The sequence below is a fragment of the Eriocheir sinensis genome, chromosome 53 (genome assembly GCF_024679095.1).
Source record: "Eriocheir sinensis breed Jianghai 21 chromosome 53, ASM2467909v1, whole genome shotgun sequence".
In the NCBI taxonomy this organism is placed as follows: Eukaryota; Metazoa; Arthropoda; class Malacostraca; order Decapoda; family Varunidae; genus Eriocheir; species Eriocheir sinensis.
Window position 1 is genome coordinate 7,166,521 of NC_066561.1, and position 14,144 is coordinate 7,180,664.

The 14,144-nt window shown below is 42.4% G+C and overlaps 1 protein-coding gene across 2 annotated transcripts in view; it reads left to right on the forward strand.

Annotated features, from left to right (window-relative positions):
- Positions 1-14,144, forward strand: part of LOC126983295 (all trans-polyprenyl-diphosphate synthase PDSS1-like) — a 127,069-nt gene that overhangs the window by 27,804 nt on the left and 85,121 nt on the right. The window lies entirely within an intron of this gene.

Genomic DNA, 14,144 nt, shown 5'->3' on the forward strand with positions numbered 1-14,144 from the left:
GAGAGAGAGAGAGAACGTGGGTAAAGAACAGTTTCAATGGGTAACAGTGAGGAAAGAATAGGCAAGTAACGGTAAGGTAAAGTAAATTAAGGTAAGGTACAGGTGAGGAAGGATTCAGGTAGATATTTAGAAGAGGTGATGGGGAGGAAAGTAGAGATAAGGAAGGCAAATGTAAGATAATTAAGCATCAAGGTGTTTTTCAAGGTTATTAAGGTAGGAAATCACTCAGAAAGGCAAGGCAGAGATAGGTAAACAAAAGCTGGAGGAGATGAAATAAGGAAGATTGATAAGAAATACAAGAGATAAAGAGAAAGAGATAAAGATGGAGGAGATTAAATAAAGGAGATAGATAAGAAATACAAGAGATAAAGAGAAAGATGAAATAAGGAAGATAGATAAGAAATACAAGAGATAAAGAGAAAGAGATAAAAGATGAAAGAGATAAAGTAAAGTAAATATTGGTAGATAGATAAACATTAGGATAAACAATGACAAGGGGACAAGGAAAGACGATATGGGATGGAAGGAGGATAGAGAAGAGAAATATGGAAGAGGGAAGGAGGGGAAGGAACATGAAGGAAGAGGAGGAGGAGGAGAGGTAAGATAAGGTAAGGTGTGTGTGTGTGTGTGTGTGTGTGTGTGTGTGTGTGTCATTGATGAGAAAGTTTATAGATCGCAATGAAAGTAAATTAGAGGTTGTTGTCATTGTAAGTATTAGGAGACACTTAAAAATAGAAGTCAGGGTCACACACACACACACACACACACACACACACACACACACACACACACACACACACACACACACACACAAGCATAAAAAACAGAGAAAGGAAGCATTTAGTGTGGGAGATATAAACAGATAGATTGATAGAGAGATTAAGAGACACACAGACGAATAGAGATAGACAGAGAAACATCTACACACACACACACCTTACCTGCCGCGCCCCACACCTCACCTGGTCACAAAACACTGCCTCGGGTAATTACCATCGGGTGGGCCTTACCTGTCGCCTACTTTCCGTAACCAGGCCGCCAACAGGTAGAAGGATGTGACTCACGTCTTTTGTCTGTCTCCCTATAGTCTTCCTTCCTGTCTTCGTTTTGTTTTCTTTCTTACTCATTAAAACGTCTGCCTTTTTGGGGGTTTTCTTTATCTTTTTTTTTCTTTCTTCCTGTCTTCGTTTTGTTTTCTTTCTTACTCATTAAAATGTCTGCCTTTTTTGGGGGGTATTTTTTTTTTATTTTTTTTTTTTTACATTTTCACTGTTTCACCTCGTATATAATTTCATGCTTGCCATTATGGTGTATTTGCTTTCTCTCATACCTGGTGAAGTCCACGGTAGTGTTTCACCTATATTATGCATTCCTGTTACCTGTAATTATGGTGGTATTGTTTTTCACACCTGTTAAAATAGTCTGGAGATAGTATTTTACATTGATTAATATATAAACTTCACCTCTGCGCGGGATATCGTGTGTGTGTGTGTGTGTGAAACTGTGTCTATAGGCGTATGTGCGTATGTGTGTCTGGGAAAGTAAGGATGTGTATGTGTCTGGGTGTCGGTATGTGTGTGTGTGTGTGTGTGTGTGTGTGTGTGTGTGTGTGTGTGTGTGTGTGTGTGTGTGTGTAATTATCCCTGTGTGTGTGTCTGAGTGAAAGTAGGGCGAGATAGGAAAGTGAAGACGGAAAACACAGGCAAGGGATTACAGGATGTCTAATTAGCGTTGATTGCTCCGTTTACCTGGAAGCTGAAGGTGTGTGTGTACCTGGCTGTCTCTTTTTATTTCATTCTCATTTGTCTTTTTTTTTCATAGTTATTAATACGTCTGTCTGTGGTACTTGATGCTGTTTTGTTTTGTTTTCTTTTTGTCTATCAACATTCACTTATTCTCATTTTTATACTTTTTTTCATTTTCATTTTTTTTTTCATAGTTATCAATACCTCTGTGGTACTTGATGCTCTTTTGTTTTCTGTTTGTCCTTCCATAATTTGTCTATCCAAATTCACTTATTTCTTTTCAATTTTTTTTTTATATATTTTTTTCAATTACAAGTTTTCTTTTTTTTTTCTTAGTCATCAATACGTCTCTCTGTTCTCCTTGATGGTATTTTTTGTGTATTTCCATATTTTTTTTTCCATTTTCACTTCTCTCCTTTATTCTTTCTCATTAAAACGGGTAAGATAGATAGGCTGATAAATAGATGGATGGAAGAATTGTGTGTGAAGGAGAGCGAAGGAAGAAAAACAAAGGGAGAATGTGAAGGAGGAGAAGGAGGAATAGAAGAAGAAAAATGAAGGAAAAGAAAGAGGAAGATAGATAGATAGATAGATAGGAAAAAGGAATAAAAAAACACGAGAGAAATTAAAAGAAGAGATATATAAAGAGGAGAACAAGGAAGGGAATGAAAGAATGAGATAAAGAAAATATGGAAGATAACAGAAGAAGAAAGGAGGAGACAATAAAGAAATACGAGAGAGAGAGAGAGAGAGAGAATCACAGCACAGGTAGACTAGACAGGTGGGGTTTGTAATTAAGGTAAGTGGACGCTTCTGCTCACCTGTGGGTTGGTTCAGGGCTTAATTAACGTGACCATCAGGTACTCGTGCGGTCCTCGTCTTCTCCTCCTCTTCCTCATTCATCTCATCTCCTCCTCCTCCTCCTCATCCCTCAAGACTTCAATGACCACCGCCAGTTAAGCTTTGAACATATGTCAGTCTCTCTCTCTCTCTCTCTCTCTCTCTCTCTCTCTCTCTCTCTCTCTCTTAATCCAACTTGTCATTTTTTTTTTACCAGTGATATGATTAACTAAAATTAGGTACGCGTGTGTGTGTGTGTGTGTTCGTGCGTGCGTGGGAAGGTATACGAGGTTAATTTTGTGGGTTTAAATTTTGTGTTGGTTTGTTATGTTTGTGTATAGTTTATCAGAGCAGCAATATGCCTAATTCTCTCTCTCTCTCTCTCTCTCTCTCTCTCTCTCTCTCTCTCTCTCTCTCTCTCTCCATAACAGAAAGTCCAACAGGAAATAGCTTCGTCAACCTTTACGAATTATGTTTTTTCTTACCGTAACATTTCATTCACCAGTTCTTTATATGCAAATGACTGTATTGTGTGTGTGTGTGTGTGTGTGTGTGTGTGTTCACCTGTTAAGCGTGACGCCGTGTGCCATTCAATGCTAATGACTTTTTTTTCCACCTGAGTCACACCTGTAGCGACCGTACATACACACACACACACACACACACACACACACACACACACACACACACACATTTAATCTTCTAGTTATCTCTTCTCCATTCCTCTTTTCTTTCCCTCATCTTCTCTCCTCTCCACCCCTTTTTCTTTTCCTAATCTCTTCTCTCCACCCCCTTTTCTTTTCCTAATATCTTCCCCACCCCTTCTTCTTTCCCTCATCTTCTCTCTTCTCCACCTCCTTTTCTTTTCCTAATATCTTCTCCTCCTCTTCTTGTCTCTCATTATCCTAGTTAATTAAAACCAACTTACCTATAATGATCAACTTATGGTCTTAGCATATAAAAGAAAGTCATTTGCCACATTAAGATAAAGTTTAATTAGGGAACTTACACAAAAGGATTGACAGACGCAATTATCCTACTGTCCACCGAGCAATATGAACTTCTAAAGACTTACAATACAGTCCAGCGAGCAAAATGAACTTCAGGTCTCTTTCTCCTCCTTCCACGACTTCTTCAGAGGCTAATCTTTCACCGGGCACCATTCTTCCTTCCCTAGGACTCTATATCCTCCCACACATTGCGCGGTATCGTCGGCCCCTCCACCGTGTCCTTATCCTCCAGCATCGTCTCCATCGCCTTGATATACCTCTCGCTGAAGGCCGCTCTATCCTCCAGCAGACTAACCGACATTTCCAGGTCATAATTGTTCTCCTCCAAGGCATATTTACGCAGCCTCAGTGTCTTGATCTTTGCCTCCGCGTCCTCAAGCTTCCGGTCAGCCTTGGCAAGCTTCCTTTGTAGGGCTTTCCTGCTGGGGGAGCGTGGAGCAGTTTTAGGGTTTGGCTCAGTGTTGATTGTTTTCTTGTTTACGCCGCTGCATACACTCTCGCTCGTACCCTCAGCGGCTATCCTCACATCCCCAGGGCGTTCTCTTACCCTCTTAGTGCCGGCGAGACTCTCCCTCACAATCGGACTCTTTATCTTCTCTCTATGCTTCATCGGCTTGGATCGACTAGTGTACCCCGCCTGGACAATATGCACGGTGCCCTTACGGAGTTTCGCGCCGGAGGGAGATGAGTCGTTGAGGTCGTCGCGAGGAAAGTGCTTGGAGCAGACGTATTCATTTCCCGGCGTGTGCGAGTCTCTCTGTATCGACGCTGTCCACTGCTGGCGCCCGGCTGGGTCTTGTGGGTAACTGGGGAAGATAAGGATCATTATAAGAAAGAGTTAAAAGAAAGGGAAGCAGGAAGGAAAGAAATAAGAAAGTACTAGAAATGGAAAACGAGGAAGAAATGGAATGAATTAGAAAGTGAAAGAGAAAGAGAAGCTGGGAAGAAAGAATCAAGAGAGAGAAAGGAAAGGGAAGCAAAGAGAGAGAAAGGAAAGGGAAGCAGGAAGGAAAGAAATAAGAAAGTACTAGAAATGAAAAACGAGGATGGAATGGAATAGATTAGAAAGTGAAAGAGAAAGGGAAGCTGGGAAGAACGAATCAAAAGAGAGAAAGGAAAGGGAAGCAAAGAGAGAGAAAGGAAAGCAGGAAGGAAAGAAATATGAAAGAACTACAAATGAAAAACGAGGAAGGAATGGAAGGAATTAGAAAGTGAAAGAGAAAGGGAAGCTGGGAAGAACGAATTAAGAGGGATAGATAAAGGAAAGCCGGAAGCAAAGAAGGGGATGTGAAAGGAAAAAAAAAGGTAAGGAAGGAAAGAGAAAATGAAAAAAAGAAGAAAAGGAAACAAACCAACACAAAAACTAAAAACAGACCAACATTGACTCGGCCTACATCCCTTCTCCATCACTTTAAGACAACTTGCATCCCTTCCCATCACTCTAAGTCACACTAACACAACTTGCATCCCTTCCCATCACTCTGAGTCACACTAACACAACTTGCCTCCTTCCCCATCACAACACAACTTGCAACCTTCCCCCATCACTCGGCACACGCCCGGCAGCGCCTTGACTCACCTGTGGAAGGTAACCTCTTGCTCCCTCTCACAACACCCAAAGGCAGAACACTGTCGAGGCATTGCGAGCGTTAGCAGCGACCCTTCTCCTTCCTGGTCGGGCTAGAACTGACCTACCTCGGCCTCCAGTCCTCCGTTTATGACCTCGCGCCGCACACCTCAGTATCGTCACACCGCAGTCTGTTGTCCACCTGTTTGATGCGACTTAATTAAAACCGCATCAGACGACACGGCTAAGCGGCTTACTGTTCTATCATTATGCCGGTCATTCTCCTCCCCTATCATTAGTGAACCTAGCATGCTTTTTACATACACACGCTCACACACACATACATGGGACGTGTGGTGTGTGAAGGTCCCGGCAGTACCCAGAGATGGACTAAAAGGAGCTTGCTAGCGATTACGAGCTTGGGGTGAATTACATATTTTTTCTCTCCTCCCTTCTCTACTTTTCTTCCCTCTTTGTGTCTCATTAACGCCTTTAATTAAAACCAGCTTACCCATAATTATCAATTCCTGGGTCTAAGGATATAATAGAAAGGCCCGTGTGCTTAATCTAAGGTTTATTGTAGGAAATTACTTAAAAGACTTGACACCCTCCAATCCTTGAGTCCAGTGAGGAATATGAAACTGTGTCGATTGTTGTGGCCGGCATCACTTTTAGTACGACCCCACACCCTCTGAAGGCTTAAAACACACGCCATTCCTACACTCCAAGAATTAATGCAAACTTATTATGTTTGTGGCATAACTTTTTTTTCTTACGACCCCACATTGATATTACGACTCCTTACGACTCCACATTGATATTACGACTCCTTCAGTTTTTTTCTTACGACTCCACATTGATATTACGACTCCAGTTTTTTTCTTACGACTCCACTTTGATATTACGACCCCTTCAGTTTTCTCTTACGACTCCACATTGATATTACGACTCCTTCAGTGTTTTCTTACGACTCCACATTGATATTACGACCCCATATTGATATTACGACTCCTTCAGTGTTTTCTTACGACTCCACATTGATTTTACGACCCCTTCAGTTTTCTCTTACGACTCCACATTGATATTACGACTCCTTAATATTTTTCCTCCTCCTTTCACGTCAGGTTACTCATTCACGAGGCATCCTTCACCTTCCCCCTACGACTCCATATCGTCCCACAAATTGCTCGGCACCGGCGGCCCCTCCAGCGTGTAGTCGTCCTTCAGCAGCCTCTCCAGCCTCTTGATGTAGTCCTCGTCGAAGGTCGCTCTTACCTCCAGCAGGGTGACCTTCCTTTCGAGGTCATCTTTATCCCCCTCCAAGCCATGTTTACGCAGCTTCAGTTTCCTAATTCTTACCCCCGCGTTACCAAGTCTACGTTCGGCCTTGGCAAGCCTCTTTTTTAGTATTTTCTTGGTGGGGGAGGGCGGGGCAGCAGCTTTGGGTTTTGGGTCAGTGTTGAGTGTTTTCTTGTTTACGCCGCTGCTTCCACCCTTGCTGGCACCCTCAGTGGCCATCCTCGCATTCCTCGGGGGTACTATTCCCCTACTGGCGGCAGCGACACGCTCCCTCACCGCCCTGTGTGTAGGATGAATCGGCCTCCCGGACCGGATAGCGTACTCCAGCCTTGGCACGGCGCCCTCACGGAGTCTCACGCCGGAGGGAGATGAGTCGTCGAGGTCAGCCGGAAAAAAGTGTTTGGAGCAGACATATTCACTGTCCGCCGTGTACCTCTCGCGCTTGATCGACGCTATCCACTTCTGACGTCGGGCCGGGTCCTGCGGGTAACTGGGGGAGATACAAACCAGTGATATATGCTTTTCTTACACACGCAAAGGCTTTTCAATCAGGTGAACTGAAGTGCGGATACGTTTAAAGATACGGAGTTGACACACTTAGACATCCAACATCACCTTGACTTACCTGTGGAACGTCACTTCTTGCTCCCTCTCAGAACACCCAAAGGCAGAACACACTCGAGACATTGTGAGCAGTTTGCAGCGACCTTCCTCCTTCCTGTCTGGCCGAGAACTGACCTGCCCTGGCCTTCAATCCTCCGTCAATGACCTCGCTTCTTTCACCTCACAGTCTCACCTGACCGTACCTGTCCACGATTTGAGGTTAATAATCCGCAGGTCAGGTCATTTCTCGAGATATTGCGAGCAGTTATTATATTCTACTTTAAAGGAAATCAGAAAAGAACCGTCATTATCTCATTTGGTTTAAGATTTAGGCCGAAATGAAAAGGCTAATTCCAGAACACTCAAACCCTGAATGACGAGTATCCGCCATCTTGCCGGCGTGAGAGTGACAGATCGGCGGGTTGGTTCACTGGGCAGGTGCTGATGTCGACTCCATCCATTAGACCTCCATGCTCCTGTCGACTCCACCCATTAGACCTCCATGCTTCTTCCCCTCTCGTTAGAAAATCCAGCGTGCTTCTCTCTCTCTCTCTCTCTCTCTCTCTCTCTCATTTAATTTTCCTCTCCTCTCTTTCCTCCTCCTCCTTATCATCGTCATCACTCCCTTCTACATTCTTTTCCCTCCCTTTAATGAACCCTTATCATAATTTGCCTCTTCCTCCCTTTACTCCCCCTCCCCTCCCCAAACACTCCTTCCTCCTTCCTTTCCTTTCATCCGTCTCCCATTAGTCTCTCATTAACCCCTTTGATTACAACCAACTTACCTGTGATTATCAACATTTTGGGCAAACATAAAACAAACCAAGGTCATAAATATAAGTTTTAATGAGGGAACTTACACTAAAGACTTGACAAACACACTCTTCACACTATAAGCCATTGAACAAAAGGAAAATATTATAAAGCGATATTTCCAGGTTAGTCTTTCACGAGACATTACATATATATCAAGACTCCACATCATCCAAAGGCTTAACATACAATATTCCTTCTGTCCAAAAACTAAGCAAAATGAACTTAATATGTCTGTTACGAGGTATGTTTTTTTTTTTATTCCTTTCGATTCAACGATATATTAAGACTCCTCCAGCATTCTTCTTTTTCCTCCTTTTCCTCTCCTTTCACCATTTCTTCAGTTTTCTTATTTCTCCTTCTTTCGCTACTTCGGGTTCTTCTTTCTCTTCCTTTCTTCTTCTTTCACCAGCTCAGGTTTTTTCTTTCTCTTCATTTCTTCTACTTTCACCATTTCTTCAGGTTTCTTCTTTCTCCTTCTTCCACTTCACGTTAAGCGGCGGGAAGGGAAGAAGGAAATGTATAAGAGGGAAAAAATAAGGAAGGAAAAATTAACGAAAGAAAAAAAAACGGCGTAAAGCACACTAACACAACCACTAAAACCTCTCCTCCCGAAATTGACCTCTTTCACGACATATCCAGGTTACTCATTCACGAGGCGTCACTTTCTCCTTACGACTCCATCTCCTCCCACTCATCGCTCGGGGGCCCTTCCATCCTGTGCTTCTCCTTCAGCATGTTCTCCAGCGTCGTGATGTAGTCCTTGTTGTAGGCCTCTCGGCTCCTCAGCAGAATAGCCATTGTTTCGAGTGTATCCTTATGGCTCTCCAAGGCAGATTTACGCCGCCTCAGTTTACTAATTTTGACCCCCGTGTCCTCAAGCTTACGTTCGACCTTGATAAGCTTTCTTTTTAGGGTTTTCTTGCTGGGGGAGTGTGTTGGGTCCATGTTTACACCGATGCTGCAAGGCTTACCCGCGTCCTTAGCCAATCCCTCATTCCTCTCGCTTGCTATTCTCCTCTCATCCGCGGAGAGACGTTCCCTTTCTGTCTTACACTTCCTCTTCTCCTTATGTTTCCTGGGCTTGGATCGGAAGGCGTACTGCAGCATCGGCGCGGCGCCCTCACGGAGTCTCACGCCGGAGGGAGATGAGTGGTCGAGGTCGTCGGGACTGAAGTGCTTGGAGCAGACATAATCGTTGTCCTCCGTGAACTTTTGCCGCAGTACCGAGACTATCCACTGCTTCCGTCGGGCTGGGTCTTCAGGGTAACTGCGGGAGATACAAACCGTTATGAAAAAGAGATAAAGGAAAGGGAAGCGGGAAGGAGAGAAATAACTAGAAACCTTTTCAGTGTTACGTAATTTTCTAACTTCTTCCTTTACTATAAAATAAAACACTTGCAACTCTTTTCCATCACTCATTTACACCTCCAGCGGCAACATGACTCACCTGTGGAACGTGATTGCTTGCTCCTTCTCCGCACAGTTTAAGGCAGAGCACCGTCGACGAGGCATTGCGAGCTCTGATTAGCGACCTTCCTCCTCTCTGACCGCGCTAGAACTGACCCGGGAACTGACCTGCCTTGGCGTGGAGTCCTCCGTTTATGACCTTGCCCCGCACCTCACTGTATCACCTGACCGCAAGTGTCCGCGATGTGAGGTCAGTAATCCGCAGGTCAGGTCATTTCATACTCGTTTGATTCGGCTTAAGACCTCATCGGATGACCTCGTTAAGCGGGTTATGGATTTAGAAGTATCATAATGGCGGACTCTCCCCCCCCCCCCCTCCCCTTCTCATTAGTAAACCTATAGCATGGTTTTCACACACACACACACACACACACACACACACACACACACACACACACACACACACACACACACGCACACACACACACATTTGATTTTCTTCATTTCTTTTCTCATAACTTCATAACTTCCTTTCTCCTCCGTTCTTTTCTTTTTTCTTTCCTCTTTTCTCCTGTCCGCTTTTCTTCTTTTATATTCTGCATCTAATTATCTTCTTTATGTCCTTATTTTTTATATCTTCTACTTCCTATCATCATCATCATCATCACCCTCTTCTCTCTACATTATATTCCCTCCCTTTAATCAACCCTTATCATAATTTGCCTCCTCCTCCCTTTGCTCCTCCCCCTCCCTTTAACTTTTTCCTCCTTCCCTTCACCTCCCTTCCCCCCTTCGTGAGAGTTGCCCGTTACCGCTAAGGGCGACACCTGTAACTTAACGGTATACAAAGGGAGGGCGAGGGAGGTAAAGGGAGCAAGGGAGGGAGAGAGAGAGAGGGATGATGGGAGGTAAAGAGTGAATGGGTAAAGGGAGGGAGGGAGGGAAAGAGCAAGGGAGAGAGGGAGGGAGGAAAAAAGTGGATGGGTAAAGGGAGGGAAGGAGGGAGAGAGGGAGGGAGGAAAAAGTGGATGGGTAAAGGGAGGGAGAGCAAGGAAGGGAGGGAAGGAGGAAGGGAGATAAAGAGTGATCGGGTAAAGGGAGAGAGAGAGAGAGGGAGGGAGGGAGGGACATTCTCTCAATTTTTTTCTTTCCTTTAATCTTAACCTCAATTTTTTTCAACGTAACAAATTTTTTCTCAATACCATCTACAACTTTTTTTTTCATTTTTCATTTACTTTATATATTTATTGTAACCTCTACCGCTTTTTTTCATATTCATAACGCATTCAATCCCTTATACACAGAATCAGATCCTCCTTATTTAACTCCATCGTACTTTCTTTTCACGCCTTCTGCATACGTGGCATTCAATCCCTTATACACGGCATCAGAACTGTTATGTATAGAGTGTCTCGCCCTCTGTAACTGTACCAGGCCTTAATTGTCTCTTTAATAACAGCTATCTTCTTTTTTTTTTTTTTGGTTCTTATCGTGTTACTTTTTCTTCAATTTTATATATTTTTTTTTTCAACCATTCTTATTTTCGTTTTCTTTTATCTTTCTTTCCTTATTATTTTCCTCCATCGCCATTCGTACATTTCATTTTTTTTTTATATCATTTTTATTCAATCTCATACTTCGTTTTCCTATTTTTTTCCTTATTTTCGTTTCCCTTATCTTCCTTTTCTTATCTTCTCGTATCTTCGTTATTTTACTTTCCTTCTTTTGTTTTCCTTTCCTATCTTCATTCTCTCTTCTTGTCATATCCCCTTATCTTCTATTATCTTTTGTTTATCTTCTCATATTTCCTCTCTTTCTACATTCATTCATCTTGCCCTCTATTCCTTCCTCCATGTCTAATCCTATATCGCTTGTCTTCAATCATCTGTATTTTACCTTCTTTCATCTCCTCTCACAAATTCAATCTCCTGTTTTCTTTGTTTTACCCTCCTTATTCTTCTACCTTGTTATATATGTTCCTAATCCTACTTCAAGCATGTCTTTAATCTTCCTCGTCTATAGTTCTCCTACAATCCCTTAAACAAATACCTCCTCTAATCCTCTTCCAAATTTCTCTTTTTTTTACCTACAAACCTCATTCACGCCGCAGAGAGAGACTTCGATCTATTGTTCTGACGTGGGAAGAGGAGGAGGAGAAGAGGAAGAAAGAGGAAGAAGAAAGAGGAGGAGGAGGAGGAGGAGGAGAAGGGAGGTGGCTGCAGGGCGTTGGTGGGCTTTCGAGTTGATGAATTGGGGGGGGAAGAAGAGGGGAGTGAGTGAGGGAGGGAAGGGAAGAGAAGGGAAGGGGAGGGGCGTTGCGGGTAAGGTCATAACAAATCGTAGCGGGGAAAGTCGAAGGTTTAGCGGATGTGAGGTTACTCTTTCTTCATGGAGGTTCTTCTGTTCGTCTATTCACTTCCTTATACTTTTTTTGCTTGATCTCGTTGTGGTTGTTTTCTTTTTTTATTTTCCTTTTCTTTTTTGTTTCATACTTTCATCCTTGCTTCCTTTTACTTCCCATATCTTTGCTTTTTTTCTCTATTTTTCCTTTCCTTTCCTTTCCTCTCCTTCTCATCCCTTCCCTTCCATTTCCTTCCCTTTACTTTTGCTTACTCATTCATCCCTTTCCTTCTCTTTCCTTCCTTTCCCTTCCTTTCCCTTCCCTTCCTCTCATTCCCTTCCTTTCCCTTCCCTTCCCTTCCCTTCCCTTCCCTTCTTCTCTTTTCCTCCCTCCCCTTCTATCCCTCTCATTCTCTCATCCTCTCATCCATATCTTCCCTCTCCTCCTATTCTTCCTCCTCCTCCTATACCTTCTCTTCTCCTCCCATCAGAACATTCCCTCCCATGCACTCTCCTCCACCCTCTCATCTTCCCTCTCTCCTCCCCACTCATCTCCACTCTCTCATCTCCACCCTTTCCTCCACCTGCTCCACCCACGACCCGCTTCAGGCTGTAGGTCATTTTTTCAGCCCCCTCATACCCCCTCGTACCTGTTCCTTCATACACACACCTGGCCTCTGTATTGTAATTAGTATGTGTACCTGTGGGTGGGGCTGAGGCCAAGGGATTGTACAGGTGAAGGAGGAGGAGGAGAAGACAGGTAAATGAAGGGGAGTCTATGGTTGAATTTGTTGGTTGTTGGGTGTTTGGTTGGTTGGTTGGTTGGGTGTTGTTGTTGTTGTTGTTGGTGGTAGTGGTGGTTGTTGTTGTGATAGAATAAATTAGAAGATGATACGAGAATGTTAGTAAATATGATAAGATAGATATCAGTACAAGAATGTTGACTCAAAATACAAAATAAAGATACGAGAATGTTAGTAAATAAAATAAGATAGATATAAGTACAAGAATGTTAACTCGAAATACAAAATAAAGATACTGAATGTTAGTAAATAAAATAAGATTGATATTAGTACAAGAATGTTAACTCGAAATACAAAATAAAGATACGAGAATGTTAGTAAATAAAATAAGATTGATATTAGTACAAGAATGTTGACTCAAAATACAAAATAAAGATACTGAATGTTAGTAAATAAAATAAGATTGATATAAGTACAAGAATGTTAACTCGAAATACAAAATAAAGATACTGAATGTTAGTAAATAAGATAAGATAGATATAAGGTACAAAAATGTTAACTCAAAATACAAAATAAAGATACGAGAATGTTAGTATATAAGATAAGATTAATATAGGTCCAAAAAATGGTTGATTAGAAGACATACTAAAGATAAAAGATAAAGTGAAGATAAAATTAACATAGATCCAAGAAAATTTACTTAGAAGATATAGAGAACAGTAACAGAGAATAATATAGGAGAGAAAGATATTTTAAAGGAGACAATTAGGGAAGCAGCTCAAGGGCAAAAATAAATAATAAACAAACAAGCAAAATAACGTTGGTTTGCATAAGTGATTTTCCTTCTCCCTCTTCTTCTTCTTGTGTCCACTCAGTAACTTGAAGCTGATAAGATCCTGCAGAGTCTCGTTCGTCCTTCGCTGACCTTCCTCTCTCTCCTTCACCGACCTTTCTTTTTCTTACGCAAGGATATTAACTTTGGTATTTTTTTTTTCTCTCCTCTCTCCTCCCTCACTCTGTCTCCCTCCCTCCCCTTATCTACTCCCATATGTCTTCCTATAATTGCCTCCTTTCTTGCTCACTTTCTCTTTCAAGTATCTTTCTATTCTCCTTTACTTTCTTTATCAAACCCAATTGCTTTCTTTAATTCACTACCTCATGAGTCTCCTCTGTTCACTATGTCTGATTTTGCTTCATATTTTCTTTAGTTCAACGCCTCATCAATCTTCACTTCGTTTTATGTCTCTTTCCCTAACCTTCGTATGTCATAGTTTTCCTTAATAAGACTTTTCCGATCGTTCTCCGCTCCCAGGTTTTCATCGGCTTTCTCTCTCCTTTCTCTCCTCCCGAAATTGACCCTCTTTCGGCCACCTCGTTTGATTCTTTTTAGGAGCAGCGAGTAGTGGGCTTTTTTTTTATATTATTGTTTCCTTTTTTGTGTGCCCTTGAGCTGTCTCCTTTGTTGTAAAAAAAAATATCTCGTCTGACTTTGCTGTGTTCTAAGGTATTGTCTTTCGTCTTTCTATCTCGTAATAAATATCCCTCGCATGACTTTCTCCATTCTCCTCAACTCCGTAATTATCAACCAACCTCTAAGTGCCCTTCCCGCGTCCTCCAGTTCACCCTTCGCACTTTCTAATCTCCATCGCGTCTCTGTTATTAAACCTGTTTCCATCCTTGTCCCGTCTTCGGCTCCTGGGAACAAATTGTATTTTCGTCCTCTTTGCCTTTTCGCTAGACATCTTTTGGAAATCCCTGATATCGAGAATTTGAC